Source organism: Miscanthus floridulus, chromosome 15 (assembly GCF_019320115.1).
Source record: "Miscanthus floridulus cultivar M001 chromosome 15, ASM1932011v1, whole genome shotgun sequence".
NCBI lineage: Eukaryota > Viridiplantae > Streptophyta > Magnoliopsida > Poales > Poaceae > Miscanthus > Miscanthus floridulus.
This window is the reverse complement of record NC_089594.1, coordinates 40,947,721-40,964,573: the sequence shown is the minus strand read 5'-3', so window position 1 is coordinate 40,964,573 and position 16,853 is coordinate 40,947,721. Positions and strand designations below refer to the sequence as shown.

The window sequence follows — 16,853 nt, the reverse complement described above, 5'->3', positions numbered from 1 at the left end:
GCTTCACACGCTTTTTCGGCGGTTATCTTAACCATGTTAGACAAGCCCTATATGCATTATAAAGCATTAAACATGTTGTATATTACAAAGAAATGCAAGGGACAACACAAGCTCAATTTTTAGTGAAGTTACTAAAATCAAGCACATTGAGCTCATTCCGCAATCTACAAAATGTTGCCTCATCTAGCGGTTTAGTGAAGATATCCGCCAATTGATCCTCGGTCCTTACACCTTCTAGTGATATATCATTTTTAGCAACATGATCTCTAAGAAAGTGATGACGGATATCTATGTGCTCGGTGCGAGAGTGTTGAACCAGATTATTTGCAAGTTTTACCGCACTTTCATTATCACACAAAAGAGGTACTTTATCTAGAACTACACCATAGTCTAGCAAAGTTTGCTTCATGTAAAGTATTTGTGCACAACAAGCACCCGTGGCAATGTATTCCGCTTCGGCGGTGGACAAAGCCACACTATTTTGCTTCTTGGAGGACCAAGACACAAGTGATCTACCAAGCAAATGGCACCCTCCGGATGTGCTTTTTCTATCAACTTTGCATCCGGCATAATCCGAATCGGAATAGCCAATTAATTCAAATCTAGCTCCTTTGGGATACCAAAGGCCAATGCTTGGTGTGTGCTTAAGATACCTAAGGATTCTTTTTATGGCAATTAAATGAGTTTCCTTAGGACTAGCTTGAAAGCTAGCACACATACACACACTAAACATGATGTCGGGCCTAGATGCGGTCAAATACAACAAGCTACCAATCATAGAGCGGTAGAGAGTTTGATCAACCGGGTTACCTCCCTCATCTAGGTCGAGATGTCCATTGGTTGGCATTAGAGTCTTGATTGGCTTATATTCATCCATCTTGAATCTCTTGAGAAGATCATTAGTATATTTCTCTTGAGAGATGAAAATCCCTTCTCTCATTTGCTTGACTTGAAACCCAAGAAAGAATGTAAGCTCTCCAATCATTGACATCTCGAACTCCTTCGACATCAATTCACCAAATTCTTTGCATGAATCTTCATTTGATGATCCAAAGATGATATCATCAACATACACTTGACAAATGAAGATATGCCCATCAAGCTTCTTGGTGAATAGTGTGGTGTCGACCTTCCCGATGGTGAAGCCCTTCTCAATAAGGAAGTCCCGAAGGCGCTCATACCAAGCTCTTGGGGCTTGCTTAAGACCATATAATGCCTTGGACAACCTATAAACATGATTAGGATATCTAGAGTCTTCAGACCCTAGGAGGTTGATCAACATAGACTAGTTCATTAATAAAGCCATTTAAAAATGCACTTTTCACATCCATTTGATAAAGTTTTATTTCATAATGTGATGCATATGCAAGGAGGATACGGATGGCTTCTAATCTTGCAACCAGGGCAAAGGTCTCTCCAAAATCCAAACCTTCAACTTGAGAGAACCCCTTTGCAACTAGTCTTGCCTTGTTCCTCATAACAACACCTTGATCATCTTGCTTGTTTTGGAACACCCACTTTGTTTCAATGACTCTTGCACCTTTTGGCCGCTCTTCAAGAGTCCAAACTTCATTGCGGGTGAAGTTGTTCAACTCTTCATGCATGGCATTGATCCAATCCAGATGTTGAAGAGCTTCCTCTATCTTAGTGGGCTCAAAGCAAGGGACAAAAGAGTGATGAGCAATAAATGAAGCAAGTTTTTGAGATCGAGTCATTACACCCTTTGATGGACTCCCTATGATGAGATCTTGTGGATGATCTTGAAGTAGGGGTGTATTTCTTCTATTGACCACTTGAGGGGGAGGTTGTGGAGCATCAACATCTTGTGCTTGTACCACCATTTGTTCATGGGAGACATGAGTATCTTCATTTTCTACTCTCCCATCTTTTTCATCATCTTGTGGCACACTTGATGAAGAAGGTGGATCAATCACTTGTATATCATCTTCATCATCTTTAGGCTTGATGTCTCCAACCGGAATGTTCTTCATAGCCTCCCTCAATGGATTCATCACCTACATCATCAAGATTCTCATGTGCCCCTTGGGAGCTGTTAGATTCATCAAATTCCACATCATATGTTTCTTCAAAAAAGCCGGTGGCATGATTAAATACTCTATATGCTTTGGACTTTGGTGAGTAACCAACAAGAAAACCAATATCACAACATCTTTGAAACTTCCCTAGGTGTTGCCGCTTCTTGTAGATGTAGCATTTGCAACCAAACACCCTAAAGAAGGAGACGTCCGGCTTCTTCCCATTGAGCAACTCATAAGGTGTCTTGCCAAGAAACTTTTGAAGTAATAGGCGGTTGGATGCATAGCATGCGGTGTTGATTGCTTCCACCCATAGAGCTTCGGGGGTGTTGTACTCATCAAGCATTGTTCTTGCAAGAGTGATCAATGTCCGGTTCTTCCTCTCAACTACACCATTTTGTTGAGGAGTATATGTTGCGGAGACTTCATGTTTGATTCCAACTTCATCACAATAAGCTTCTATATTTGTGTTGTCAAATTCTTTCCCATTGTCACTTCTTATCTTCTTGAGCTTTACTTCAAATTCATTTTGTGCTCTCTTGGCAAACTTCTTGAAACAAGATGCAACTTCAGATTTGTCATGAAGGAAGAATACCCATGTATACCTTGAATAATCATCAACAATCACAAGACAATAAAGATTTCCTCCCAAACTCTTGCATGTTGTTGGTCCAAATAAATCCATGTGAAGGAGTTCTAGCACTCTTGTGGTTGACATGAAAGCTTTTGTTGGATGGGTATTTGCAACTTGCTTGTCGGCTTGACATGCACTACAAAGCTTGTCCTTCTCAAACTTCACATCCTTCAACCCTCTCACCAAATCATTCTTCATAAGCTTCTTGAGTGAGCTCATTCCAACATGAGCAAGTCTTGTATCCCATAGCCACCCAAGTGTTGTTTTGGTGAATAGGCATGTCTTCAAGTTTGCATCTTCGGAGGTGAAGTCAACTAGATATAGGTTGTTGTATCTAAACCCTTTGAATATCACATGATCATCATCCTTCTTGGACACAACAACCTCCTTCTCGGTAAACAAGCATTGGAAGCCAATATCACACAATTGTCCAACGGATAGCAAGTTGAAACTCAATGAAGCAACATATAGCATATTGGAGATGGAATGATCATTTGATATTGCCACTTTGCCCAATCCTTTGACCTTGCCCTTTGAATTATCTCCAAATGTGATTCTTTCTTGTCCATCTACTTCTTCATCTAGTGAGGTGAACATACGAGGATCACCAATCATATGTTGTGTGCAACCACTATCAATAACCCAATGACTTCCACCGGTCTTATAGTTCACCTACACACAAGAGATCAAGCTTTAGGAACCCAAACTTGTTGAGGGCCCTTCACCTTCTCAACAAGTGACTTTGCAACCCAAATTTTTTTAGGCCTATTCTTATTTGGAGGTCCTAAGAACATCACTTTCATCTTTCCACTAGAATCATTTCTAAGCATGTAGTGAGCATTGAAGGCAAATGGTCTAGCATGCTTGGGCAAGGGTTGTGGTGGTGGAGTTTGGCACTCATGAGCTAAGTGGCCTTCTTGTCCACACTCAAAGCATCTCTTTGGCTTCGGCTTTGGCTTTGATTGTTGTTGTTGAGCTTGAGCCTTCTTCTCTTTGTTTGCCATGTACCCAATGCCACTTCTATCCATCTTCATGACAGTGTTCATTAGAAGCTCACTTTGAAGATATTTGTCTCTAGTGAACTTGCTCAATCCAATCTTAAGATGCTCTTTCTCCAACTTTAGCTTCTTGTTTTCTTCCTTGAGAGCATCATTGTTCTTTTCTTCCTTGAGCTTCTTGTTCTCATCTTTGAGCTTCTCATTCTCAAGGATCAAACCATCATCATGAACAATAGTTTCTAGCACAATAGGCTTGGTGGTTTTGAGTTCTTTAAGATCTTTCTTGAGCTTTGCATTATCATCCTTGAGCTTGACAAACTCATTGTAGTCATTGGCTTCAACCACTTGCTTGCCCTTGCTACTAGAACTTTGCTCAATGCTCTCAATAATCAAGTCATCACATGATGTAGCTATATCAATCTTAACAACATCATTAGTAGCATCATGTGGCTCATTGGATAAGAATTCTTCAGCAATAACAAGGGTATCTTGATTAACCTTAAGAGTAGTGTATTCATCTTTTAGCTTGTTATGGCTAGTGATGAGCTCTTTGTGCACCCACTCAAGTTTATCATGTTTATCTTTAAGCTCTTTCTTAGAAGATTTGAGCTCCTTGAGTTTGGATGACATAGCATCATTTGCTTCTCTAAGCTCAACACTAGCCTTTTTGGCTATCTCACATTTAGCTAAAAGAGAATCATTCTTAATCTCAAGCTTTTCATTTTTAGCTCTAGTCTTTATAATGATCTTAGTGTATTTCTTTAGTAATTTAGCAAGATCATCATAAGTAGGTGACTCATATTCATCATCGCTATCACTATCACTATCATCATTATGAGCATGATCATCACCACTACTATCATCATCATGTGATACCTTGCGTTCACCCTTGGCCATAAGGCATAGGTGTGTAGAGGATGATGGCGGTGGTGGCGGTGAAGATGATGAGTCAATAGCAGTGGTGGCCACTTTCTCATTGTCACTTTCATCATCAAATGATCCACTAGATGAATCAATGTCCGTGAGCCAATCACCGACGATGTAAGCCTTTCCACTCTTCTTCTTCTTGTGGAAGTCCTTCTTCTTGCCATCTCTCTTCTTGTATGGCTTGTTCTTTTTCTTCTCATCTTCATCTTCATTGCTTGAGTTATCTTTCTTGCCCTTGTTCTTGTTCTTGAACTTGTCTTTCTTGGGCTTTGTGCATTGATGAGCTAGATGACCAAGTTCTCCATAATTGTAGCAATCCATCTTGGAGATAGGCTTCCTTCTAGAGCTTGTGAAGAACTTCTTCTTCTTGCCATCAAACTTGATGCCACTCTTGTTGAGCTTCTTTAGCATCTTGGCGGTCTTCTTCACCATGAGAGCAAGACTTTCATCATCAACTTCATCTTCACTTGAGCTCTCATACTCAAGTCTTGCTTTGCCCTTCTCTTGGCTAGCCTTGACTGCTAAATCTTTTTCTTTCTTCTTTGTAGAGGATGAGCCATCTTGAGGTGTGATGTGCATATACATCTCATGAGCATTGATCTTTCCCAAGATGTGTGTCGGTGTAGCGGTGGAAAGATCACCTTGATGTAGCACGATCACAATATGCCAATATTTGTCAATGGGGAGGACACTCAAGATCTTTCTTACAACATCGGATGGTTGCATTTGAGTGAGTCCAAGCCCATTGACTTCCTCTACAAGAATATTCAAACGTGAATACATTTCATTAGCACATTCTTTAGGAAGCATTTCAAAAGAGTTGAGCTTTTTCATGACAAGATGATAGCATTCCTCATGCTCACTCTTAGTTCCCTCATGGAGCGCACAAACGTCCGACCATAGTGCATGGGCGTCTTTGTGGTTCCTCACCTGATTGAACACATCTTTGCAAAGGCCTCTAAAGATGGTGTTTCGAGCCTTTGCATTCCACTTCTCGTGATTTACCTCATCGCCTTGTAGGTTAGTAGCATCCCAAGGTTTTGGGAAGCCTTGTGAGGCAGCTCTAAGTATACCAACATCTAGAGCCTCAAGATACGCCTCCATGTGAATTTCCCAATAAGAAAAGTCATCTCCCTCAAAGATAGGAGGAGGTCCATCCCCGTGAGACATCCTACTCTAGGCGATTAAGCCTAAAAATGTGAGCACAAGGCTCTAATACCAATTGAAAGGATCAAGATGCCCAAGAGGGGGTGAATTGGGCTAATTCTAAATTTCTTCACAATAATTAAATCCTATGGTTAGCCCAATTAACCCCTTGTGCCTAGAAAGTGTTCCTAATTGTTCTACCGCACAAAAGACTTGCAACCTAAGTTTCAATCCTACTCTAGCATGGCAATTCTAAGAATGTAAAGACATGAATTGAATTGCACAAAGTAAATGCTCAAAGTAAATAGAGAGGAAAGAACACGGCGATGTTTTGCCAAGGTATCGAAGAGTCACCACTCCCGACTAGTCCTCGTTGGAGCACCCGCGCAAGGGTGTAGCTCCCCCTTGATCTGTGCAAGGATCAAGTGCTCTCTATGGGTTGATTCTTCGACACTCCATCACGGTGAATCACCCACAACCGCTCACAACTTGAGTTGGGTCACCCACAAGCTCCGCCGGGTGATCACCGAACTCTCAATCACCACCAAGCCATCTAGGTGATGGCGATTACCAAGAGTAACAAGCACGAACTCTCACTCGACCACAACAAGCCTAATGAGAAGGTGGATGCACACTTTGCTACTCTCGATCTTCACTAATGAGGTCTCTCTTTTGGATTCTCAAATCTCAATCACCTCACTAGGATCTTGCTCTTTTTGGCATTCTCTAAGGTGTTTCCCAGCTGTTGGAATGAGCAAAAGTACCCCACACACACGAGTGGAGGTGGTATTTATAACACCAGCTCAAAAACGAACCATTATGTGCCTCTACTGGGTGATCGGATGCTCCGGTCATGTTGACCGGACGCTCCGATCAGTATACCCCGAACTCCAGTGTTTATAGTGTGACCGGTTGCTGGACAGTGTCCGGTCGTGATTTTCCCTCTCTGGAACCTTACTAGAGTCGACCGGACGCTAACCCTCAGCGTACGGTACCATGACCTCACAGCATCCGGTCAAACCAGACGCAATCGCCTTGGTCAAATGAACTGACCAGACCCTGAGCCAACGTCCGGTCACACCAGAGCCAGCGTCCGGTCAGTATTTGACCCTCCATTCACTTCCAACTCTCGAACATATGTGAATGAAGTTTGCTCCATTGGATCATAGGGCTGTTTTGGAGCTACCTAGTGCTAGTTTTAACAAGTGTGCACCACACCTAACTCACTAGACTCATCTAGGTCAAGCTACCCGTTCATACCTCCCTTAATAGTACGGCCAAAGGAAAAACAAAGTCCTAAACTACTCTAAGTGTCTCTCCAACTCCAATCGACACTTAGAACTAGTCCATCCTTAACCTTGTCGTCCATCCTTTGAAAACCGAAACGATTTCCATCGTAGAGGCATGACAACCATGATTGCCCAATCGATCTCCATTACCGTGACCTAACTCAATTGTTTCTGCAAAACACACGTTAGTCACAGTAATCACGTATTGTCATTAATCACCGAAACCCAACTAGGGGCCTAGATGCTTTCAGGGGAAGAGTTTTGGTGATGAAGTTGAGTCGGGGAAGATCATGGTCGATGAAGAAGAGTGGTGGATGGCGATGTTTGTAGCTCCCTTCTTCTTCTTCTCATCATCACTTGAGTCACTATCACTTGACTCCCATTCTTCCCCAAGATGTGCTTCACCTCTCTTCTTGCCTTTGTTCTTCTTGTCTTCATCCTTGTCGTGCTTGTGCTTCTTTTTCTTATTAGGACAATTGGCTATGAAGTGACCGGTTTGACCACATCCATAGCAAAATCTCTTTTTGAACCTTCTCTTTCCATCACCATAGGTCTTGCGGTTGCTTTTCTTCTCCATAAACTTTCTAAGATTTCTAAGCACAAATACAACCTCTGGAATCTTCTTCTCCACTTGAGGAATCATCCTTGACTTTCTTCTTCTTTTCTTGACTTAAACCTTGACCTTCATGTTGTTGAGTTGCTTTATGGGCTGCACTCTTGTTGAATCCCATTGCATTAGGATTTTGATTGTGAGCATTGATTGCATCTTCAGCTAGACACTCATGATGCTTGAGTTTTGAAAGAACTTCTTGAGGTGTCATCTCATCATAACTAGGTCTTTCCATGATCACGGACACTAGCATGTTGTTCTTGCCTCTATAGGTTCTCAACATCTTTCTAGCAACCTTGTTGTCATCCCATTCGGTGCTTACAAGAGCTCTTATGCGGTTGACCAATGCCATGAGCCTATCAAACATGGATTGTGTTGTTTCAATTTGCAAGAATACAAATCTTTCCAATTCACCATGAAGTAACTCAATGTTGCCTTTTCTCACACTTTTATCTCCTTCAAATGACACTTTCAAAGTATCCCAAATTTGTTTTGCACTTTCCATTCCATTCACTTTTCTAAACTCATCCGGAGCTAGGCTTGACACAAGCAATGCTACGGCTTGTGCATTTTGATGGAGGTTGTGCACTTCTTCTGGAGTTATCTCTCTATCTTCATCTGTAGGAATCATCACACCAACATCCACAATTTCCCAAAGTCTTGCGGTAATGAGATGCATCTTTATCTTGTAAGACCAATCGGTGTATCTTGTTCCATCAAAGTGAGGTGGCCTACCAATCTTGATGGACAGAGATGGCTTGAGGGTGGATGTACTGTTTGGATTCTACGGACCTATGCTACTTGATGGGCATTAGCACCTCCATCAATGTCACCATAGCCAATGCTGGGGATGGATGACCTGAATTCTGCCCATGCAAATTTGTGATAATCTCAAGAATTTTGTTAACATGGAGCAGATACGATATCAATTGATTACTGGGGGTCTGTGAGACACTACACGATATGGTGTAAGCATGGGGAGGTTGGAGAGACTATTCCACAAGAAACCCCAAGGTTGTTAATAATGAGGAAATAGGTGTCAACATGCAACCTATGGATACCAATGATGATGTGTTTAGGAATATATTTGCTGACGACCTCGAGCATGACGATGACATTTCTCAACTACTACGTGATGTAGAGAGCGGATTCCTTAGTGCTGGACAGATGAAAAAGCTAGAGACAATGAGAAAGGATGGCAAAACACCATTGTATTCGGGTTGTCCATTGAGCAAATTGGAAGCTAACCTCATGCTATTAGAGTTGAAATTTAGGCACTGATTTAGCGATAAAGTCTTCGATGACTTATGAGGTGTAGTGAGGAAATTGCTCCAAGACCCTAATGAGTTGCTAGAAAAGACATACCTGGCCAAGCAAATGATGTGCCCAATCGGCCTCGAGGTTGAAAAAATTCATGCATGTTCCGATGATTATATATTGTACCATGGAGAAGAATATAAAAACTTGGATGCATTCCCCAAGTGTAAAGCTCCATGGTATAAGCAAGGGACGTCAAATGAGGGTAGCAAGACCAGAGGAGGGTCCGTAAAGGTCGTTTGGTATTTCCCTATAGCTTTTTGTGTGCATAGGTTATTAGCAAATGCAAAGTCAGTCAAGATGTTGCGTTGACATGGAGAGGGGCATAAGAAAGGTACAATGCTGAGACACCCCACCAATGGGTCAGATTGGTGGACAGTCAATACTATGTGCTATAGGAACATTGGTGGAGAGGTAAGGTACCTTGGTTTGGTTTGAGCACAGATGGGATGAATCCTTTCGGCATGGTTAGAACCAATCATAGCACCTAGCCAGTGATGCTTTGTATATACAAACTTCCACCTTGGCTTCATATGAAGCGGTTGTACATCCAAATGTCACTACTGATCTAGGGGCCAAAACAACCTAGCAATGACATTGATGTGTTTCTAGAACCATTGGTCGATGAACTACTAGAGATGTGGGAAGAGGGTGTGAAGGATGTTTGGGATGAGTATAAAAAGGAACATATCACGATCAATACAATTGTCGCTACAATCACCAACCTGCTAGGAGCGAGGTTGCTTTTCTGGAGAATAAACAAAAGGATATAATGGATGTGTCGAGTGCTTGGACTAGACTAATGCGGTATGTCTACTAAACTATCGGAAGATGGCTTATATGGGATACCATAGGTTCCCACCTAAGGATCACCCATACCGAAGGAATAGAAAAAAAATCATTTGATGGGACTATTGAGAAATATGGACCTCTAGAATACCGAGATTGGACTGAGATACTTGAAGAAGTATGCATACTAAGTGTTGTCCTTGGGAAGGGGGAAGGGGAAGTACCAACGCCAGCAGATGCTATGTGGAAGAAAAAAATTAGTTTTGGGGAAACTACCTTAGTGGCCACTGTTGAGTGTATGTCATTGTCTTGATCCAATGCATATTACTAAAAATGTGTGCGGTAAGCTTATTTGCTACAGAACGTGGCCACAGATGCAAACCTAAGCATGGAGGAAGCTAAGAAGATCTATTACGACCAAAAAGAATTTGCGAAGGCAAAACTGACATACAAGTATCGAAAAGGAAAACCTTTGGTGGCCAACAAGGGGGATTAAAGATTTGCCAACAAATATGCGTCAACTACATGATTAGTACATATTTGATATGGTTAAAGCGGATATCAATGGTTTGAGGTTATTTTTATATCCTCCCCGGATTGTTTTTTCATAAAAAAGATGAAACGAAGCACTATGTCGAATATGAGGCCCTATTTCAGCTCTTCCAGAGGCACGACCTCGATACCCAAATAGTGATGTTGTGGACTTTGTAAGTGCCCTACTTGCACGATATTATCTCAACTACATCTTCAACATTTGAACATATCTCATGCTTTATGAAGGTGTGAAGCAAAATTTTGCTTAAAGAAAAAACACATCATATAGGCTTCTTGGACCCTTGTCAAGTAAACAAGAAAACATGCAGAGGCGATGACGGCTATGACATGGCAAATCTGATAAAACGTTTGACAAAAATCTTCTCTGAGTTCTTCAAACATAAAAAATCAAACATACTCCTAGCCTACAACTACAAGTATGTGTTCTTGGCCCTTATTTTTGTTCTTCTTATCCTTTTTTTGAAGATTACTCATTAAGTAGGACTTTGTGATATCAAACTTCTAGAATCATGTACTGAGGTATGGGACTCAAAGAAAAAGGTCACTTTCTCAAATCAAGCACCTACTCACAGTGCCAAATAAGCAAGTGAACCTAGTAACATATTATTTTCTAATCACATAGCACATTCTAATGTCACCGCCTTTCACACTTTATAATGTGACATAGTGTCAAGGAAAATCTGGAGGGGGACATGATGATCCAATGGGAGGTTGATCATATGCCAATGGAAACCCTAGAACAGCCGATGGCAAACAACAAATGCGGTTTCTATGTGATGTGGGCAATGCACCAGTACCTCAGCAGGAGCACAGAGGAAGGAAACAATAAAATGGTGTGCATGCCTCCGATTTCATGTATATCGGTTAATTCAACAAAACAATCTAATGTTTTGTCTTACTTGTGCATTTCGATATCATCTTGCTTGAATGACAACGCAAGAAACTTGGCCACCAAAAGTTGGTAGACTTTGAGATCAGAGGATTCCAATAGGTGCTAGCAACCTTCATCATGGATGAGGTGTCGAATGCAGACGGATCATTCTCCATTGCATGGTCCAAGAAGTACAAAAAACAATATGATAAAGACATGCTTGATAGACTATTGTAATATATACATTTTCTTTGTAACCGTAACATTTGTAATATAAATCTTGATGGATTTGTGATGTATGTGAGTGTAGTAATCAAAGGAAACGAATCGTACCACACAAAAAATAATGAAATAAATTAGTAAATAACAATATTGGAAAGTATACGACCGCCAGTTCACCACACAAGCCGACAGTGATTGTATGTACAACACTGCTGGCTTAGGTCTAGAGCCAGCTATGTTAATTTGTGTGGTGAACCAGCAGAGATCAGACGTATATCATTGCGGGCTTAGTTGCTAAACTGACAGTGTTACTGAAATCAACACTGCCAGTTGGTGTGATGAACCAGCAGTGTTGCTTGAATCAACAACTGTCGGTTGGTGTTACTAACCGGCAGTGAAGATTGTTATCTCTGCCGGTATAAAAAACCGTGGCCTAATGTATCTTCGTTGTAGAATGTGTGAAGCCAGAAGCTTTCCATTATTAAAAAAAAGGTTATAGCTACTCTTCATTGGCATGTACCAAAAATATTTCTAGAAATAAATAGGTATCAGATCTGTTTGTGGCGACCTTTGCAGCTTCATAATGGACTAGATTATAAACGCCAGAGGCACTTACCATGACCTAGCGTCCGACTTCGGAAGGCATCCTGAACACCAATATCTTCGTGAGTGGGAAAGGCTAAGCTTAGGCCGTTGATAATAATGTGTATGAAATGTGACATTGGTCTTAGCTTGTAATGTTATGTTGTGGAACGAATTGGACTTATGATGTGTATGTAATGATAAATTATATGCATTATATAACGGATATAATGTTCTGGTCACATTCTGGGCTTGTGGATACAATGTTTTGAATTATATATGTAGATGTTCTGGTCACATTTGAATTTCCAAAATTTAAATTTTTTTGTGGGAAAGCGGACTGTAGGAACGGTTCTAGACTCAACCGCCCCCAGAGAAAACAATTATAGGGGCGGCTGGCTTACAAACCACCACTACAAATCTGATTTGTAGAATTTGTAAGGGCAGCTGGTAGCCGTCTATACAAATCAGATTTATAGGCGCGGCTTGAGAACCGCTCCTACAAAATCATGTTGTAGCAACGGTTTTGTAGGGCCGCCTGACCGAGCCACCCCTACAAATCATTACTGTAGTAGTGAGCTAACATTAGTTATTTAGAACAAATTCTCACTGCAGAGAAATCAAACATAAGATCAGAACAATGCCTGACCCAATCTCTGATTCTTGCATAAATAAATCAACAATTAAATAAATTACGCATGATTGATATAACAATGTAGTTATAGATAAATGGTTTAGGCCTTGTTTGGATTCATTATTTGCTAATAGTTAGCTAACTAATAGCTCATATCTAATATTAACTAGCTAACTATTACCTACCTATTAGCTGGATGGTGTTTGAATGCATAGCTAATAAAAAATGACACGATAACAAATAGCTGCCATTATTTGATTTCATCCAACAAGTGAGACAGTTATTATCTAGAGATCTAACTATCAATTAGCTATTTTATTAGTTGTACCTGTTTGGATCCAAAAGAAATAACTATTAGTAGATAGTAAAAGGTTTTTTTATACATGCCATTGCAATTTTTGAAGTTTAAAGATACGTCATTACAATTCGTCTATTTAGAAAAACTGCCATTATAATTTAATCTCTTCATGATCCACGCCATTTTGTACACCTCCAGCCTATAGGTCCACTTTCAAACCCCTATGCCTACAGAAACGCGTATAGGTGTACAGGAACTCGTGTTTGGGTGGAGCAGCGCTCGCCCGCGGTGGGCAGCGCGCGAGCGGATCTGCCGCGCTCGCCCGCAGCGGCCTGTGCTATGCCTAGTGCGCTGTTCAGCTCCATGAAGTGGTGGTAGCTGCTGGGGAAGTGGGGAACCTCCCCAAGAGGTGGAATCCTGCTCCGCTCTGGTCGACGTCGGCCTGGCCGACCTTGACGCCGTCGCTCGCGAGCGCCGCGGAGGAGGCTGGCGGGATCCACGTGCTGGTCGAGGCGATCAAGGACGGCCCTGCCAAGGAGAAGGAGTTCGCTTTCTAGCCGATGTCGACGACCCGACAGAAGAGCAAGGCGATCGAGGACGGCCCTACCAGGAGATGGAGTCACCCATGGGCCACGCGAACCCAGAAGTCCAGATCCCGGAGGAGGAGCCGCAGGAACCAACGGGCGAAGGCGCAGTGGTGGTAGCTGTGAATGGCGCCGCCGCGGCAGTGGAGACCACGGTCCGGATCGCCAAGGCGACGCTCCACTTCCCCGTCTGCACGTTCGGGCACCTGGCTTGCGGCGTGTGCCATCTCCAGCTCACCGGCAGCGGCGCCGGCCGGTGCTACGTGTGCGACCACGACGGCGGCTACGCGCGCATCAGCAGCGCGATGGAAGACATCGTGAACTCGGTCAAGCCGCCAAGGTGCTGTGCTCGCACGACGCGAACGGGTGCCGCAGCTACGTTACCTACTACGACGGCACGACGCGGCCGAGCACCAGCGCGCGTGCCCTGCCTATGCTCGGAGCCCGACTGCGGCTTCGCCGGCCGGCTCCCCAGAGACGCTCCGCGACCACCTGAGCGCCGCGCACTCGTGGCCCGTGGACGGGATCAGGTACAGCTCTGCCCTGCAGCTCCGCGTGCAGCACTCGGACCCGGCGCAGCACCGGCGTCTGCTAGCCGCGATCAACGAGGACGGTGGGGACGCGGGCGTGTTCTTGCTGGCCGTGGGCGTGGTCCGCGACAGGCCGTTCCGCGTCGTGTTACTGGTGTGCGCCCGCCCCAGCGCCGCCGCGGCGGCGGGCCCGTGGTACGCGTGCACGATACGCGTGGTGCAGCCCTCGGACGCGGTGGCGTGAACGGGGAGCGCGGAGAGCGTGCTCCTGGAGATGGCGCCGGTGCCGAACAGCGCAGCGCCCGGAGAGAAGCCGGTGATCAGCGTCAACATCGAGCAGCTGGGGAGAAGGCCGCCGCTCGCGAGCGCGGCCCTTCCGCTCGCGCGCTAGCCACCGTGGGTGAGCGCCGCCGCTCCGTCTGACGCGCTGGCCACCGTGGGCGTGCGCTACTCCACCCATACACGAGTTTCTGTATACCTATACGCGCTCATGTACGCATACACATCTAAAAGTGGGCCTATGTACGCTCGAGGTGTACCAAATGGCATAAATGAAAGAGAGATGAAATTATAATGATAGTTCTCTAAATAAATGAATTGTAATGGCGTATCTCCAAACTTCAAAAATTAGAATGGCGTGGATCAAAAAGCCCATTATCTATACGATCCAAACATAGCCTTAATAGATTAGATATAGATGTATATAGATAGAATGAATTAATGAGCCAGTTCGCTGGTTAGTTTCTGGGCTGATAAGTTCGGCTGGTGCTGGTTTATTGTGAAAGAAAAATACTGATGACTGACTGATAAGTCCTGGCTGAAACCAATAAACGAACAGGCTGAATGACTAACTAGAGATAGACATATATTTTATTTAAACATTTCTATGAATAAAACATAATCACACAGCTCTAAACATTTTTATGAATAAAAAATAATCACACAGCTCATCATCATAGAATAAAAAATGAAAAATAATGTAACGGTCCCGCAAAACAAGCTGGTGAAGGTGGCACCTGGTGATGGCCATGACGCTGAGTAAGCGTTGTACGTGCCATATGCCTGGACCCACACGTCAGACACCCTCAGTTATTCCACTGGCTTGCGAGAAACGTGAGGGCATCAGCCGACGTCCGACGAGCAGCGTCGTGCCCTTCCGTTTCTTACCCCCGTCGCCGGCACCTGACGCAGCACTACTCGCTCTCCTCTCCCTCTCGTTCAGATCCAGATCCATACTGGAGCTCCACACACCCGCCCGCCGCCGCCGCTGCCCATTTCCGACGTCCTCGGTAGGCTGTCCTCGGGGTGTCGGCCGGGGGCTTCGAGATGGCCGGTTTTGCGGAGGGTTCAGCCCGTGCTGGCTCCTCTCGCGGCTGGAGATCAGGAGAGGGGACGAGCAGTTGGACGACGGAACCGGTGGAGATCCCCAAGAAATGCTGCTTCAAGTGCAAGGAAGACGGCGACCCCCTCATAGCCTGCGACTTCAAGTAAGCGCGCTGACTCTGGCCGGTGAAGTAGTTTTTTCTTCCAGTCGTCTGTCGTCTCCGCGTGCTTTATTTGCCGCGATCTATCGATGTGTTGTGTTTTGCTGATGCTGCTGCCGTGCCTTGTTCCGCCGTCATGTTTCTGATGTATATGCTCGCCGACGGCGATGCATCCATGCATGCAGCTTTGCTGCCATGGGAACACCATCTCTTCTCTCCCATTTTACAGATCTGACACCTTTTCTTCCCCTCTTGATACTTTCCAGGAACTGCCCTAAGCTTTACCATCCGGTCTGTGTGGGAATCGAAGATGATCCCGGCAAGCAATACATTTGTGGTGAGAACTGAGAAATACTGATTTTTTATACCACCCGCCTGTTTAATTTTCATGTCATGGATGCATCGAGCTGAGTTTGACTGATCTTTCCACAATTCCACCATTTTTGGATGGGGATTCGGCATGACATAAGTGCGGCACGCTCACTATGACCACTGGGTTATTCGGTGAAACGTGGCTTATTGAAACTGTAATTATCACCTTCAAGGGAGATAACATTTTTCAAATTATTGGGAGCATATATACCCCTACACTTTTTATGTTTCAATAAGGGGCAACTACTATGAAGTTTTCACTTGTAACAGTGGGTGGTAGATCCTAGTGACATGAGACTGTAAGGTAGCGTTTGGTTGAAGGTGGAGTGAGATGGTCCCGTCTCTGATTTCTAGGACGGAACACTACCGGAAACGCCTAAGTTGCCGAGTGTCAGGTGATTTGCCGAGTGTTCTTTTTCGGGCACTCGGTAAAGACGCCTTTACCGAGTGTTTTTTTTAACACTCGGCAAAGAGGTTATTTGCCGAGTGTTTTTTTTTAACACTCGGTAAAGAGACTCTTTGCCGAGTGTTTTTTTTTGACACTCGGCAAAGAGCTTCTTTGCCGAGTGTTTTTTTTTGACACTCGGCAAAGAGATTCTTTACCGAGTGTTATTTTTTTTACACTCGGCAAAAAAAATTTCAAAGCACATTTTGAAGCAGTAAATTAATTCAAATGAAAAAGTTTTCAACTACAAAGTTGTATAACTCATCAAGATGTACAATGTTTGTTTTGGTCTTTTCTTCATACGACAAAGTGAAAATAAATTTGTTCACAAATCTAACATATCTCTCTTGTAGTTTATGAAACTACAAGAGAGATATATAAGATTTGTGAACAATGTTAGAACGACCATGTCGGATGAACAGATGACCAAACAACCAAAATAAACTTTGTAGATCTCGAAAAGTTATGAAACATTGTTGTTGACAACTTTTTGATTTGAAAACATCTTGTCATGCAAAACTGTGTTTGAA

The 16,853-nt window shown here is 43.5% G+C and overlaps 1 pseudogene; it reads left to right on the top strand.

The window, feature by feature from the left end:
* The first annotated feature begins 13,468 nt into the window (after positions 1 to 13,468).
* LOC136507400 (uncharacterized) lies at positions 13,469 to 14,413 on the top strand (annotated as a pseudogene).
* The last annotated feature ends 2,440 nt before the right edge of the window (positions 14,414 to 16,853 follow it).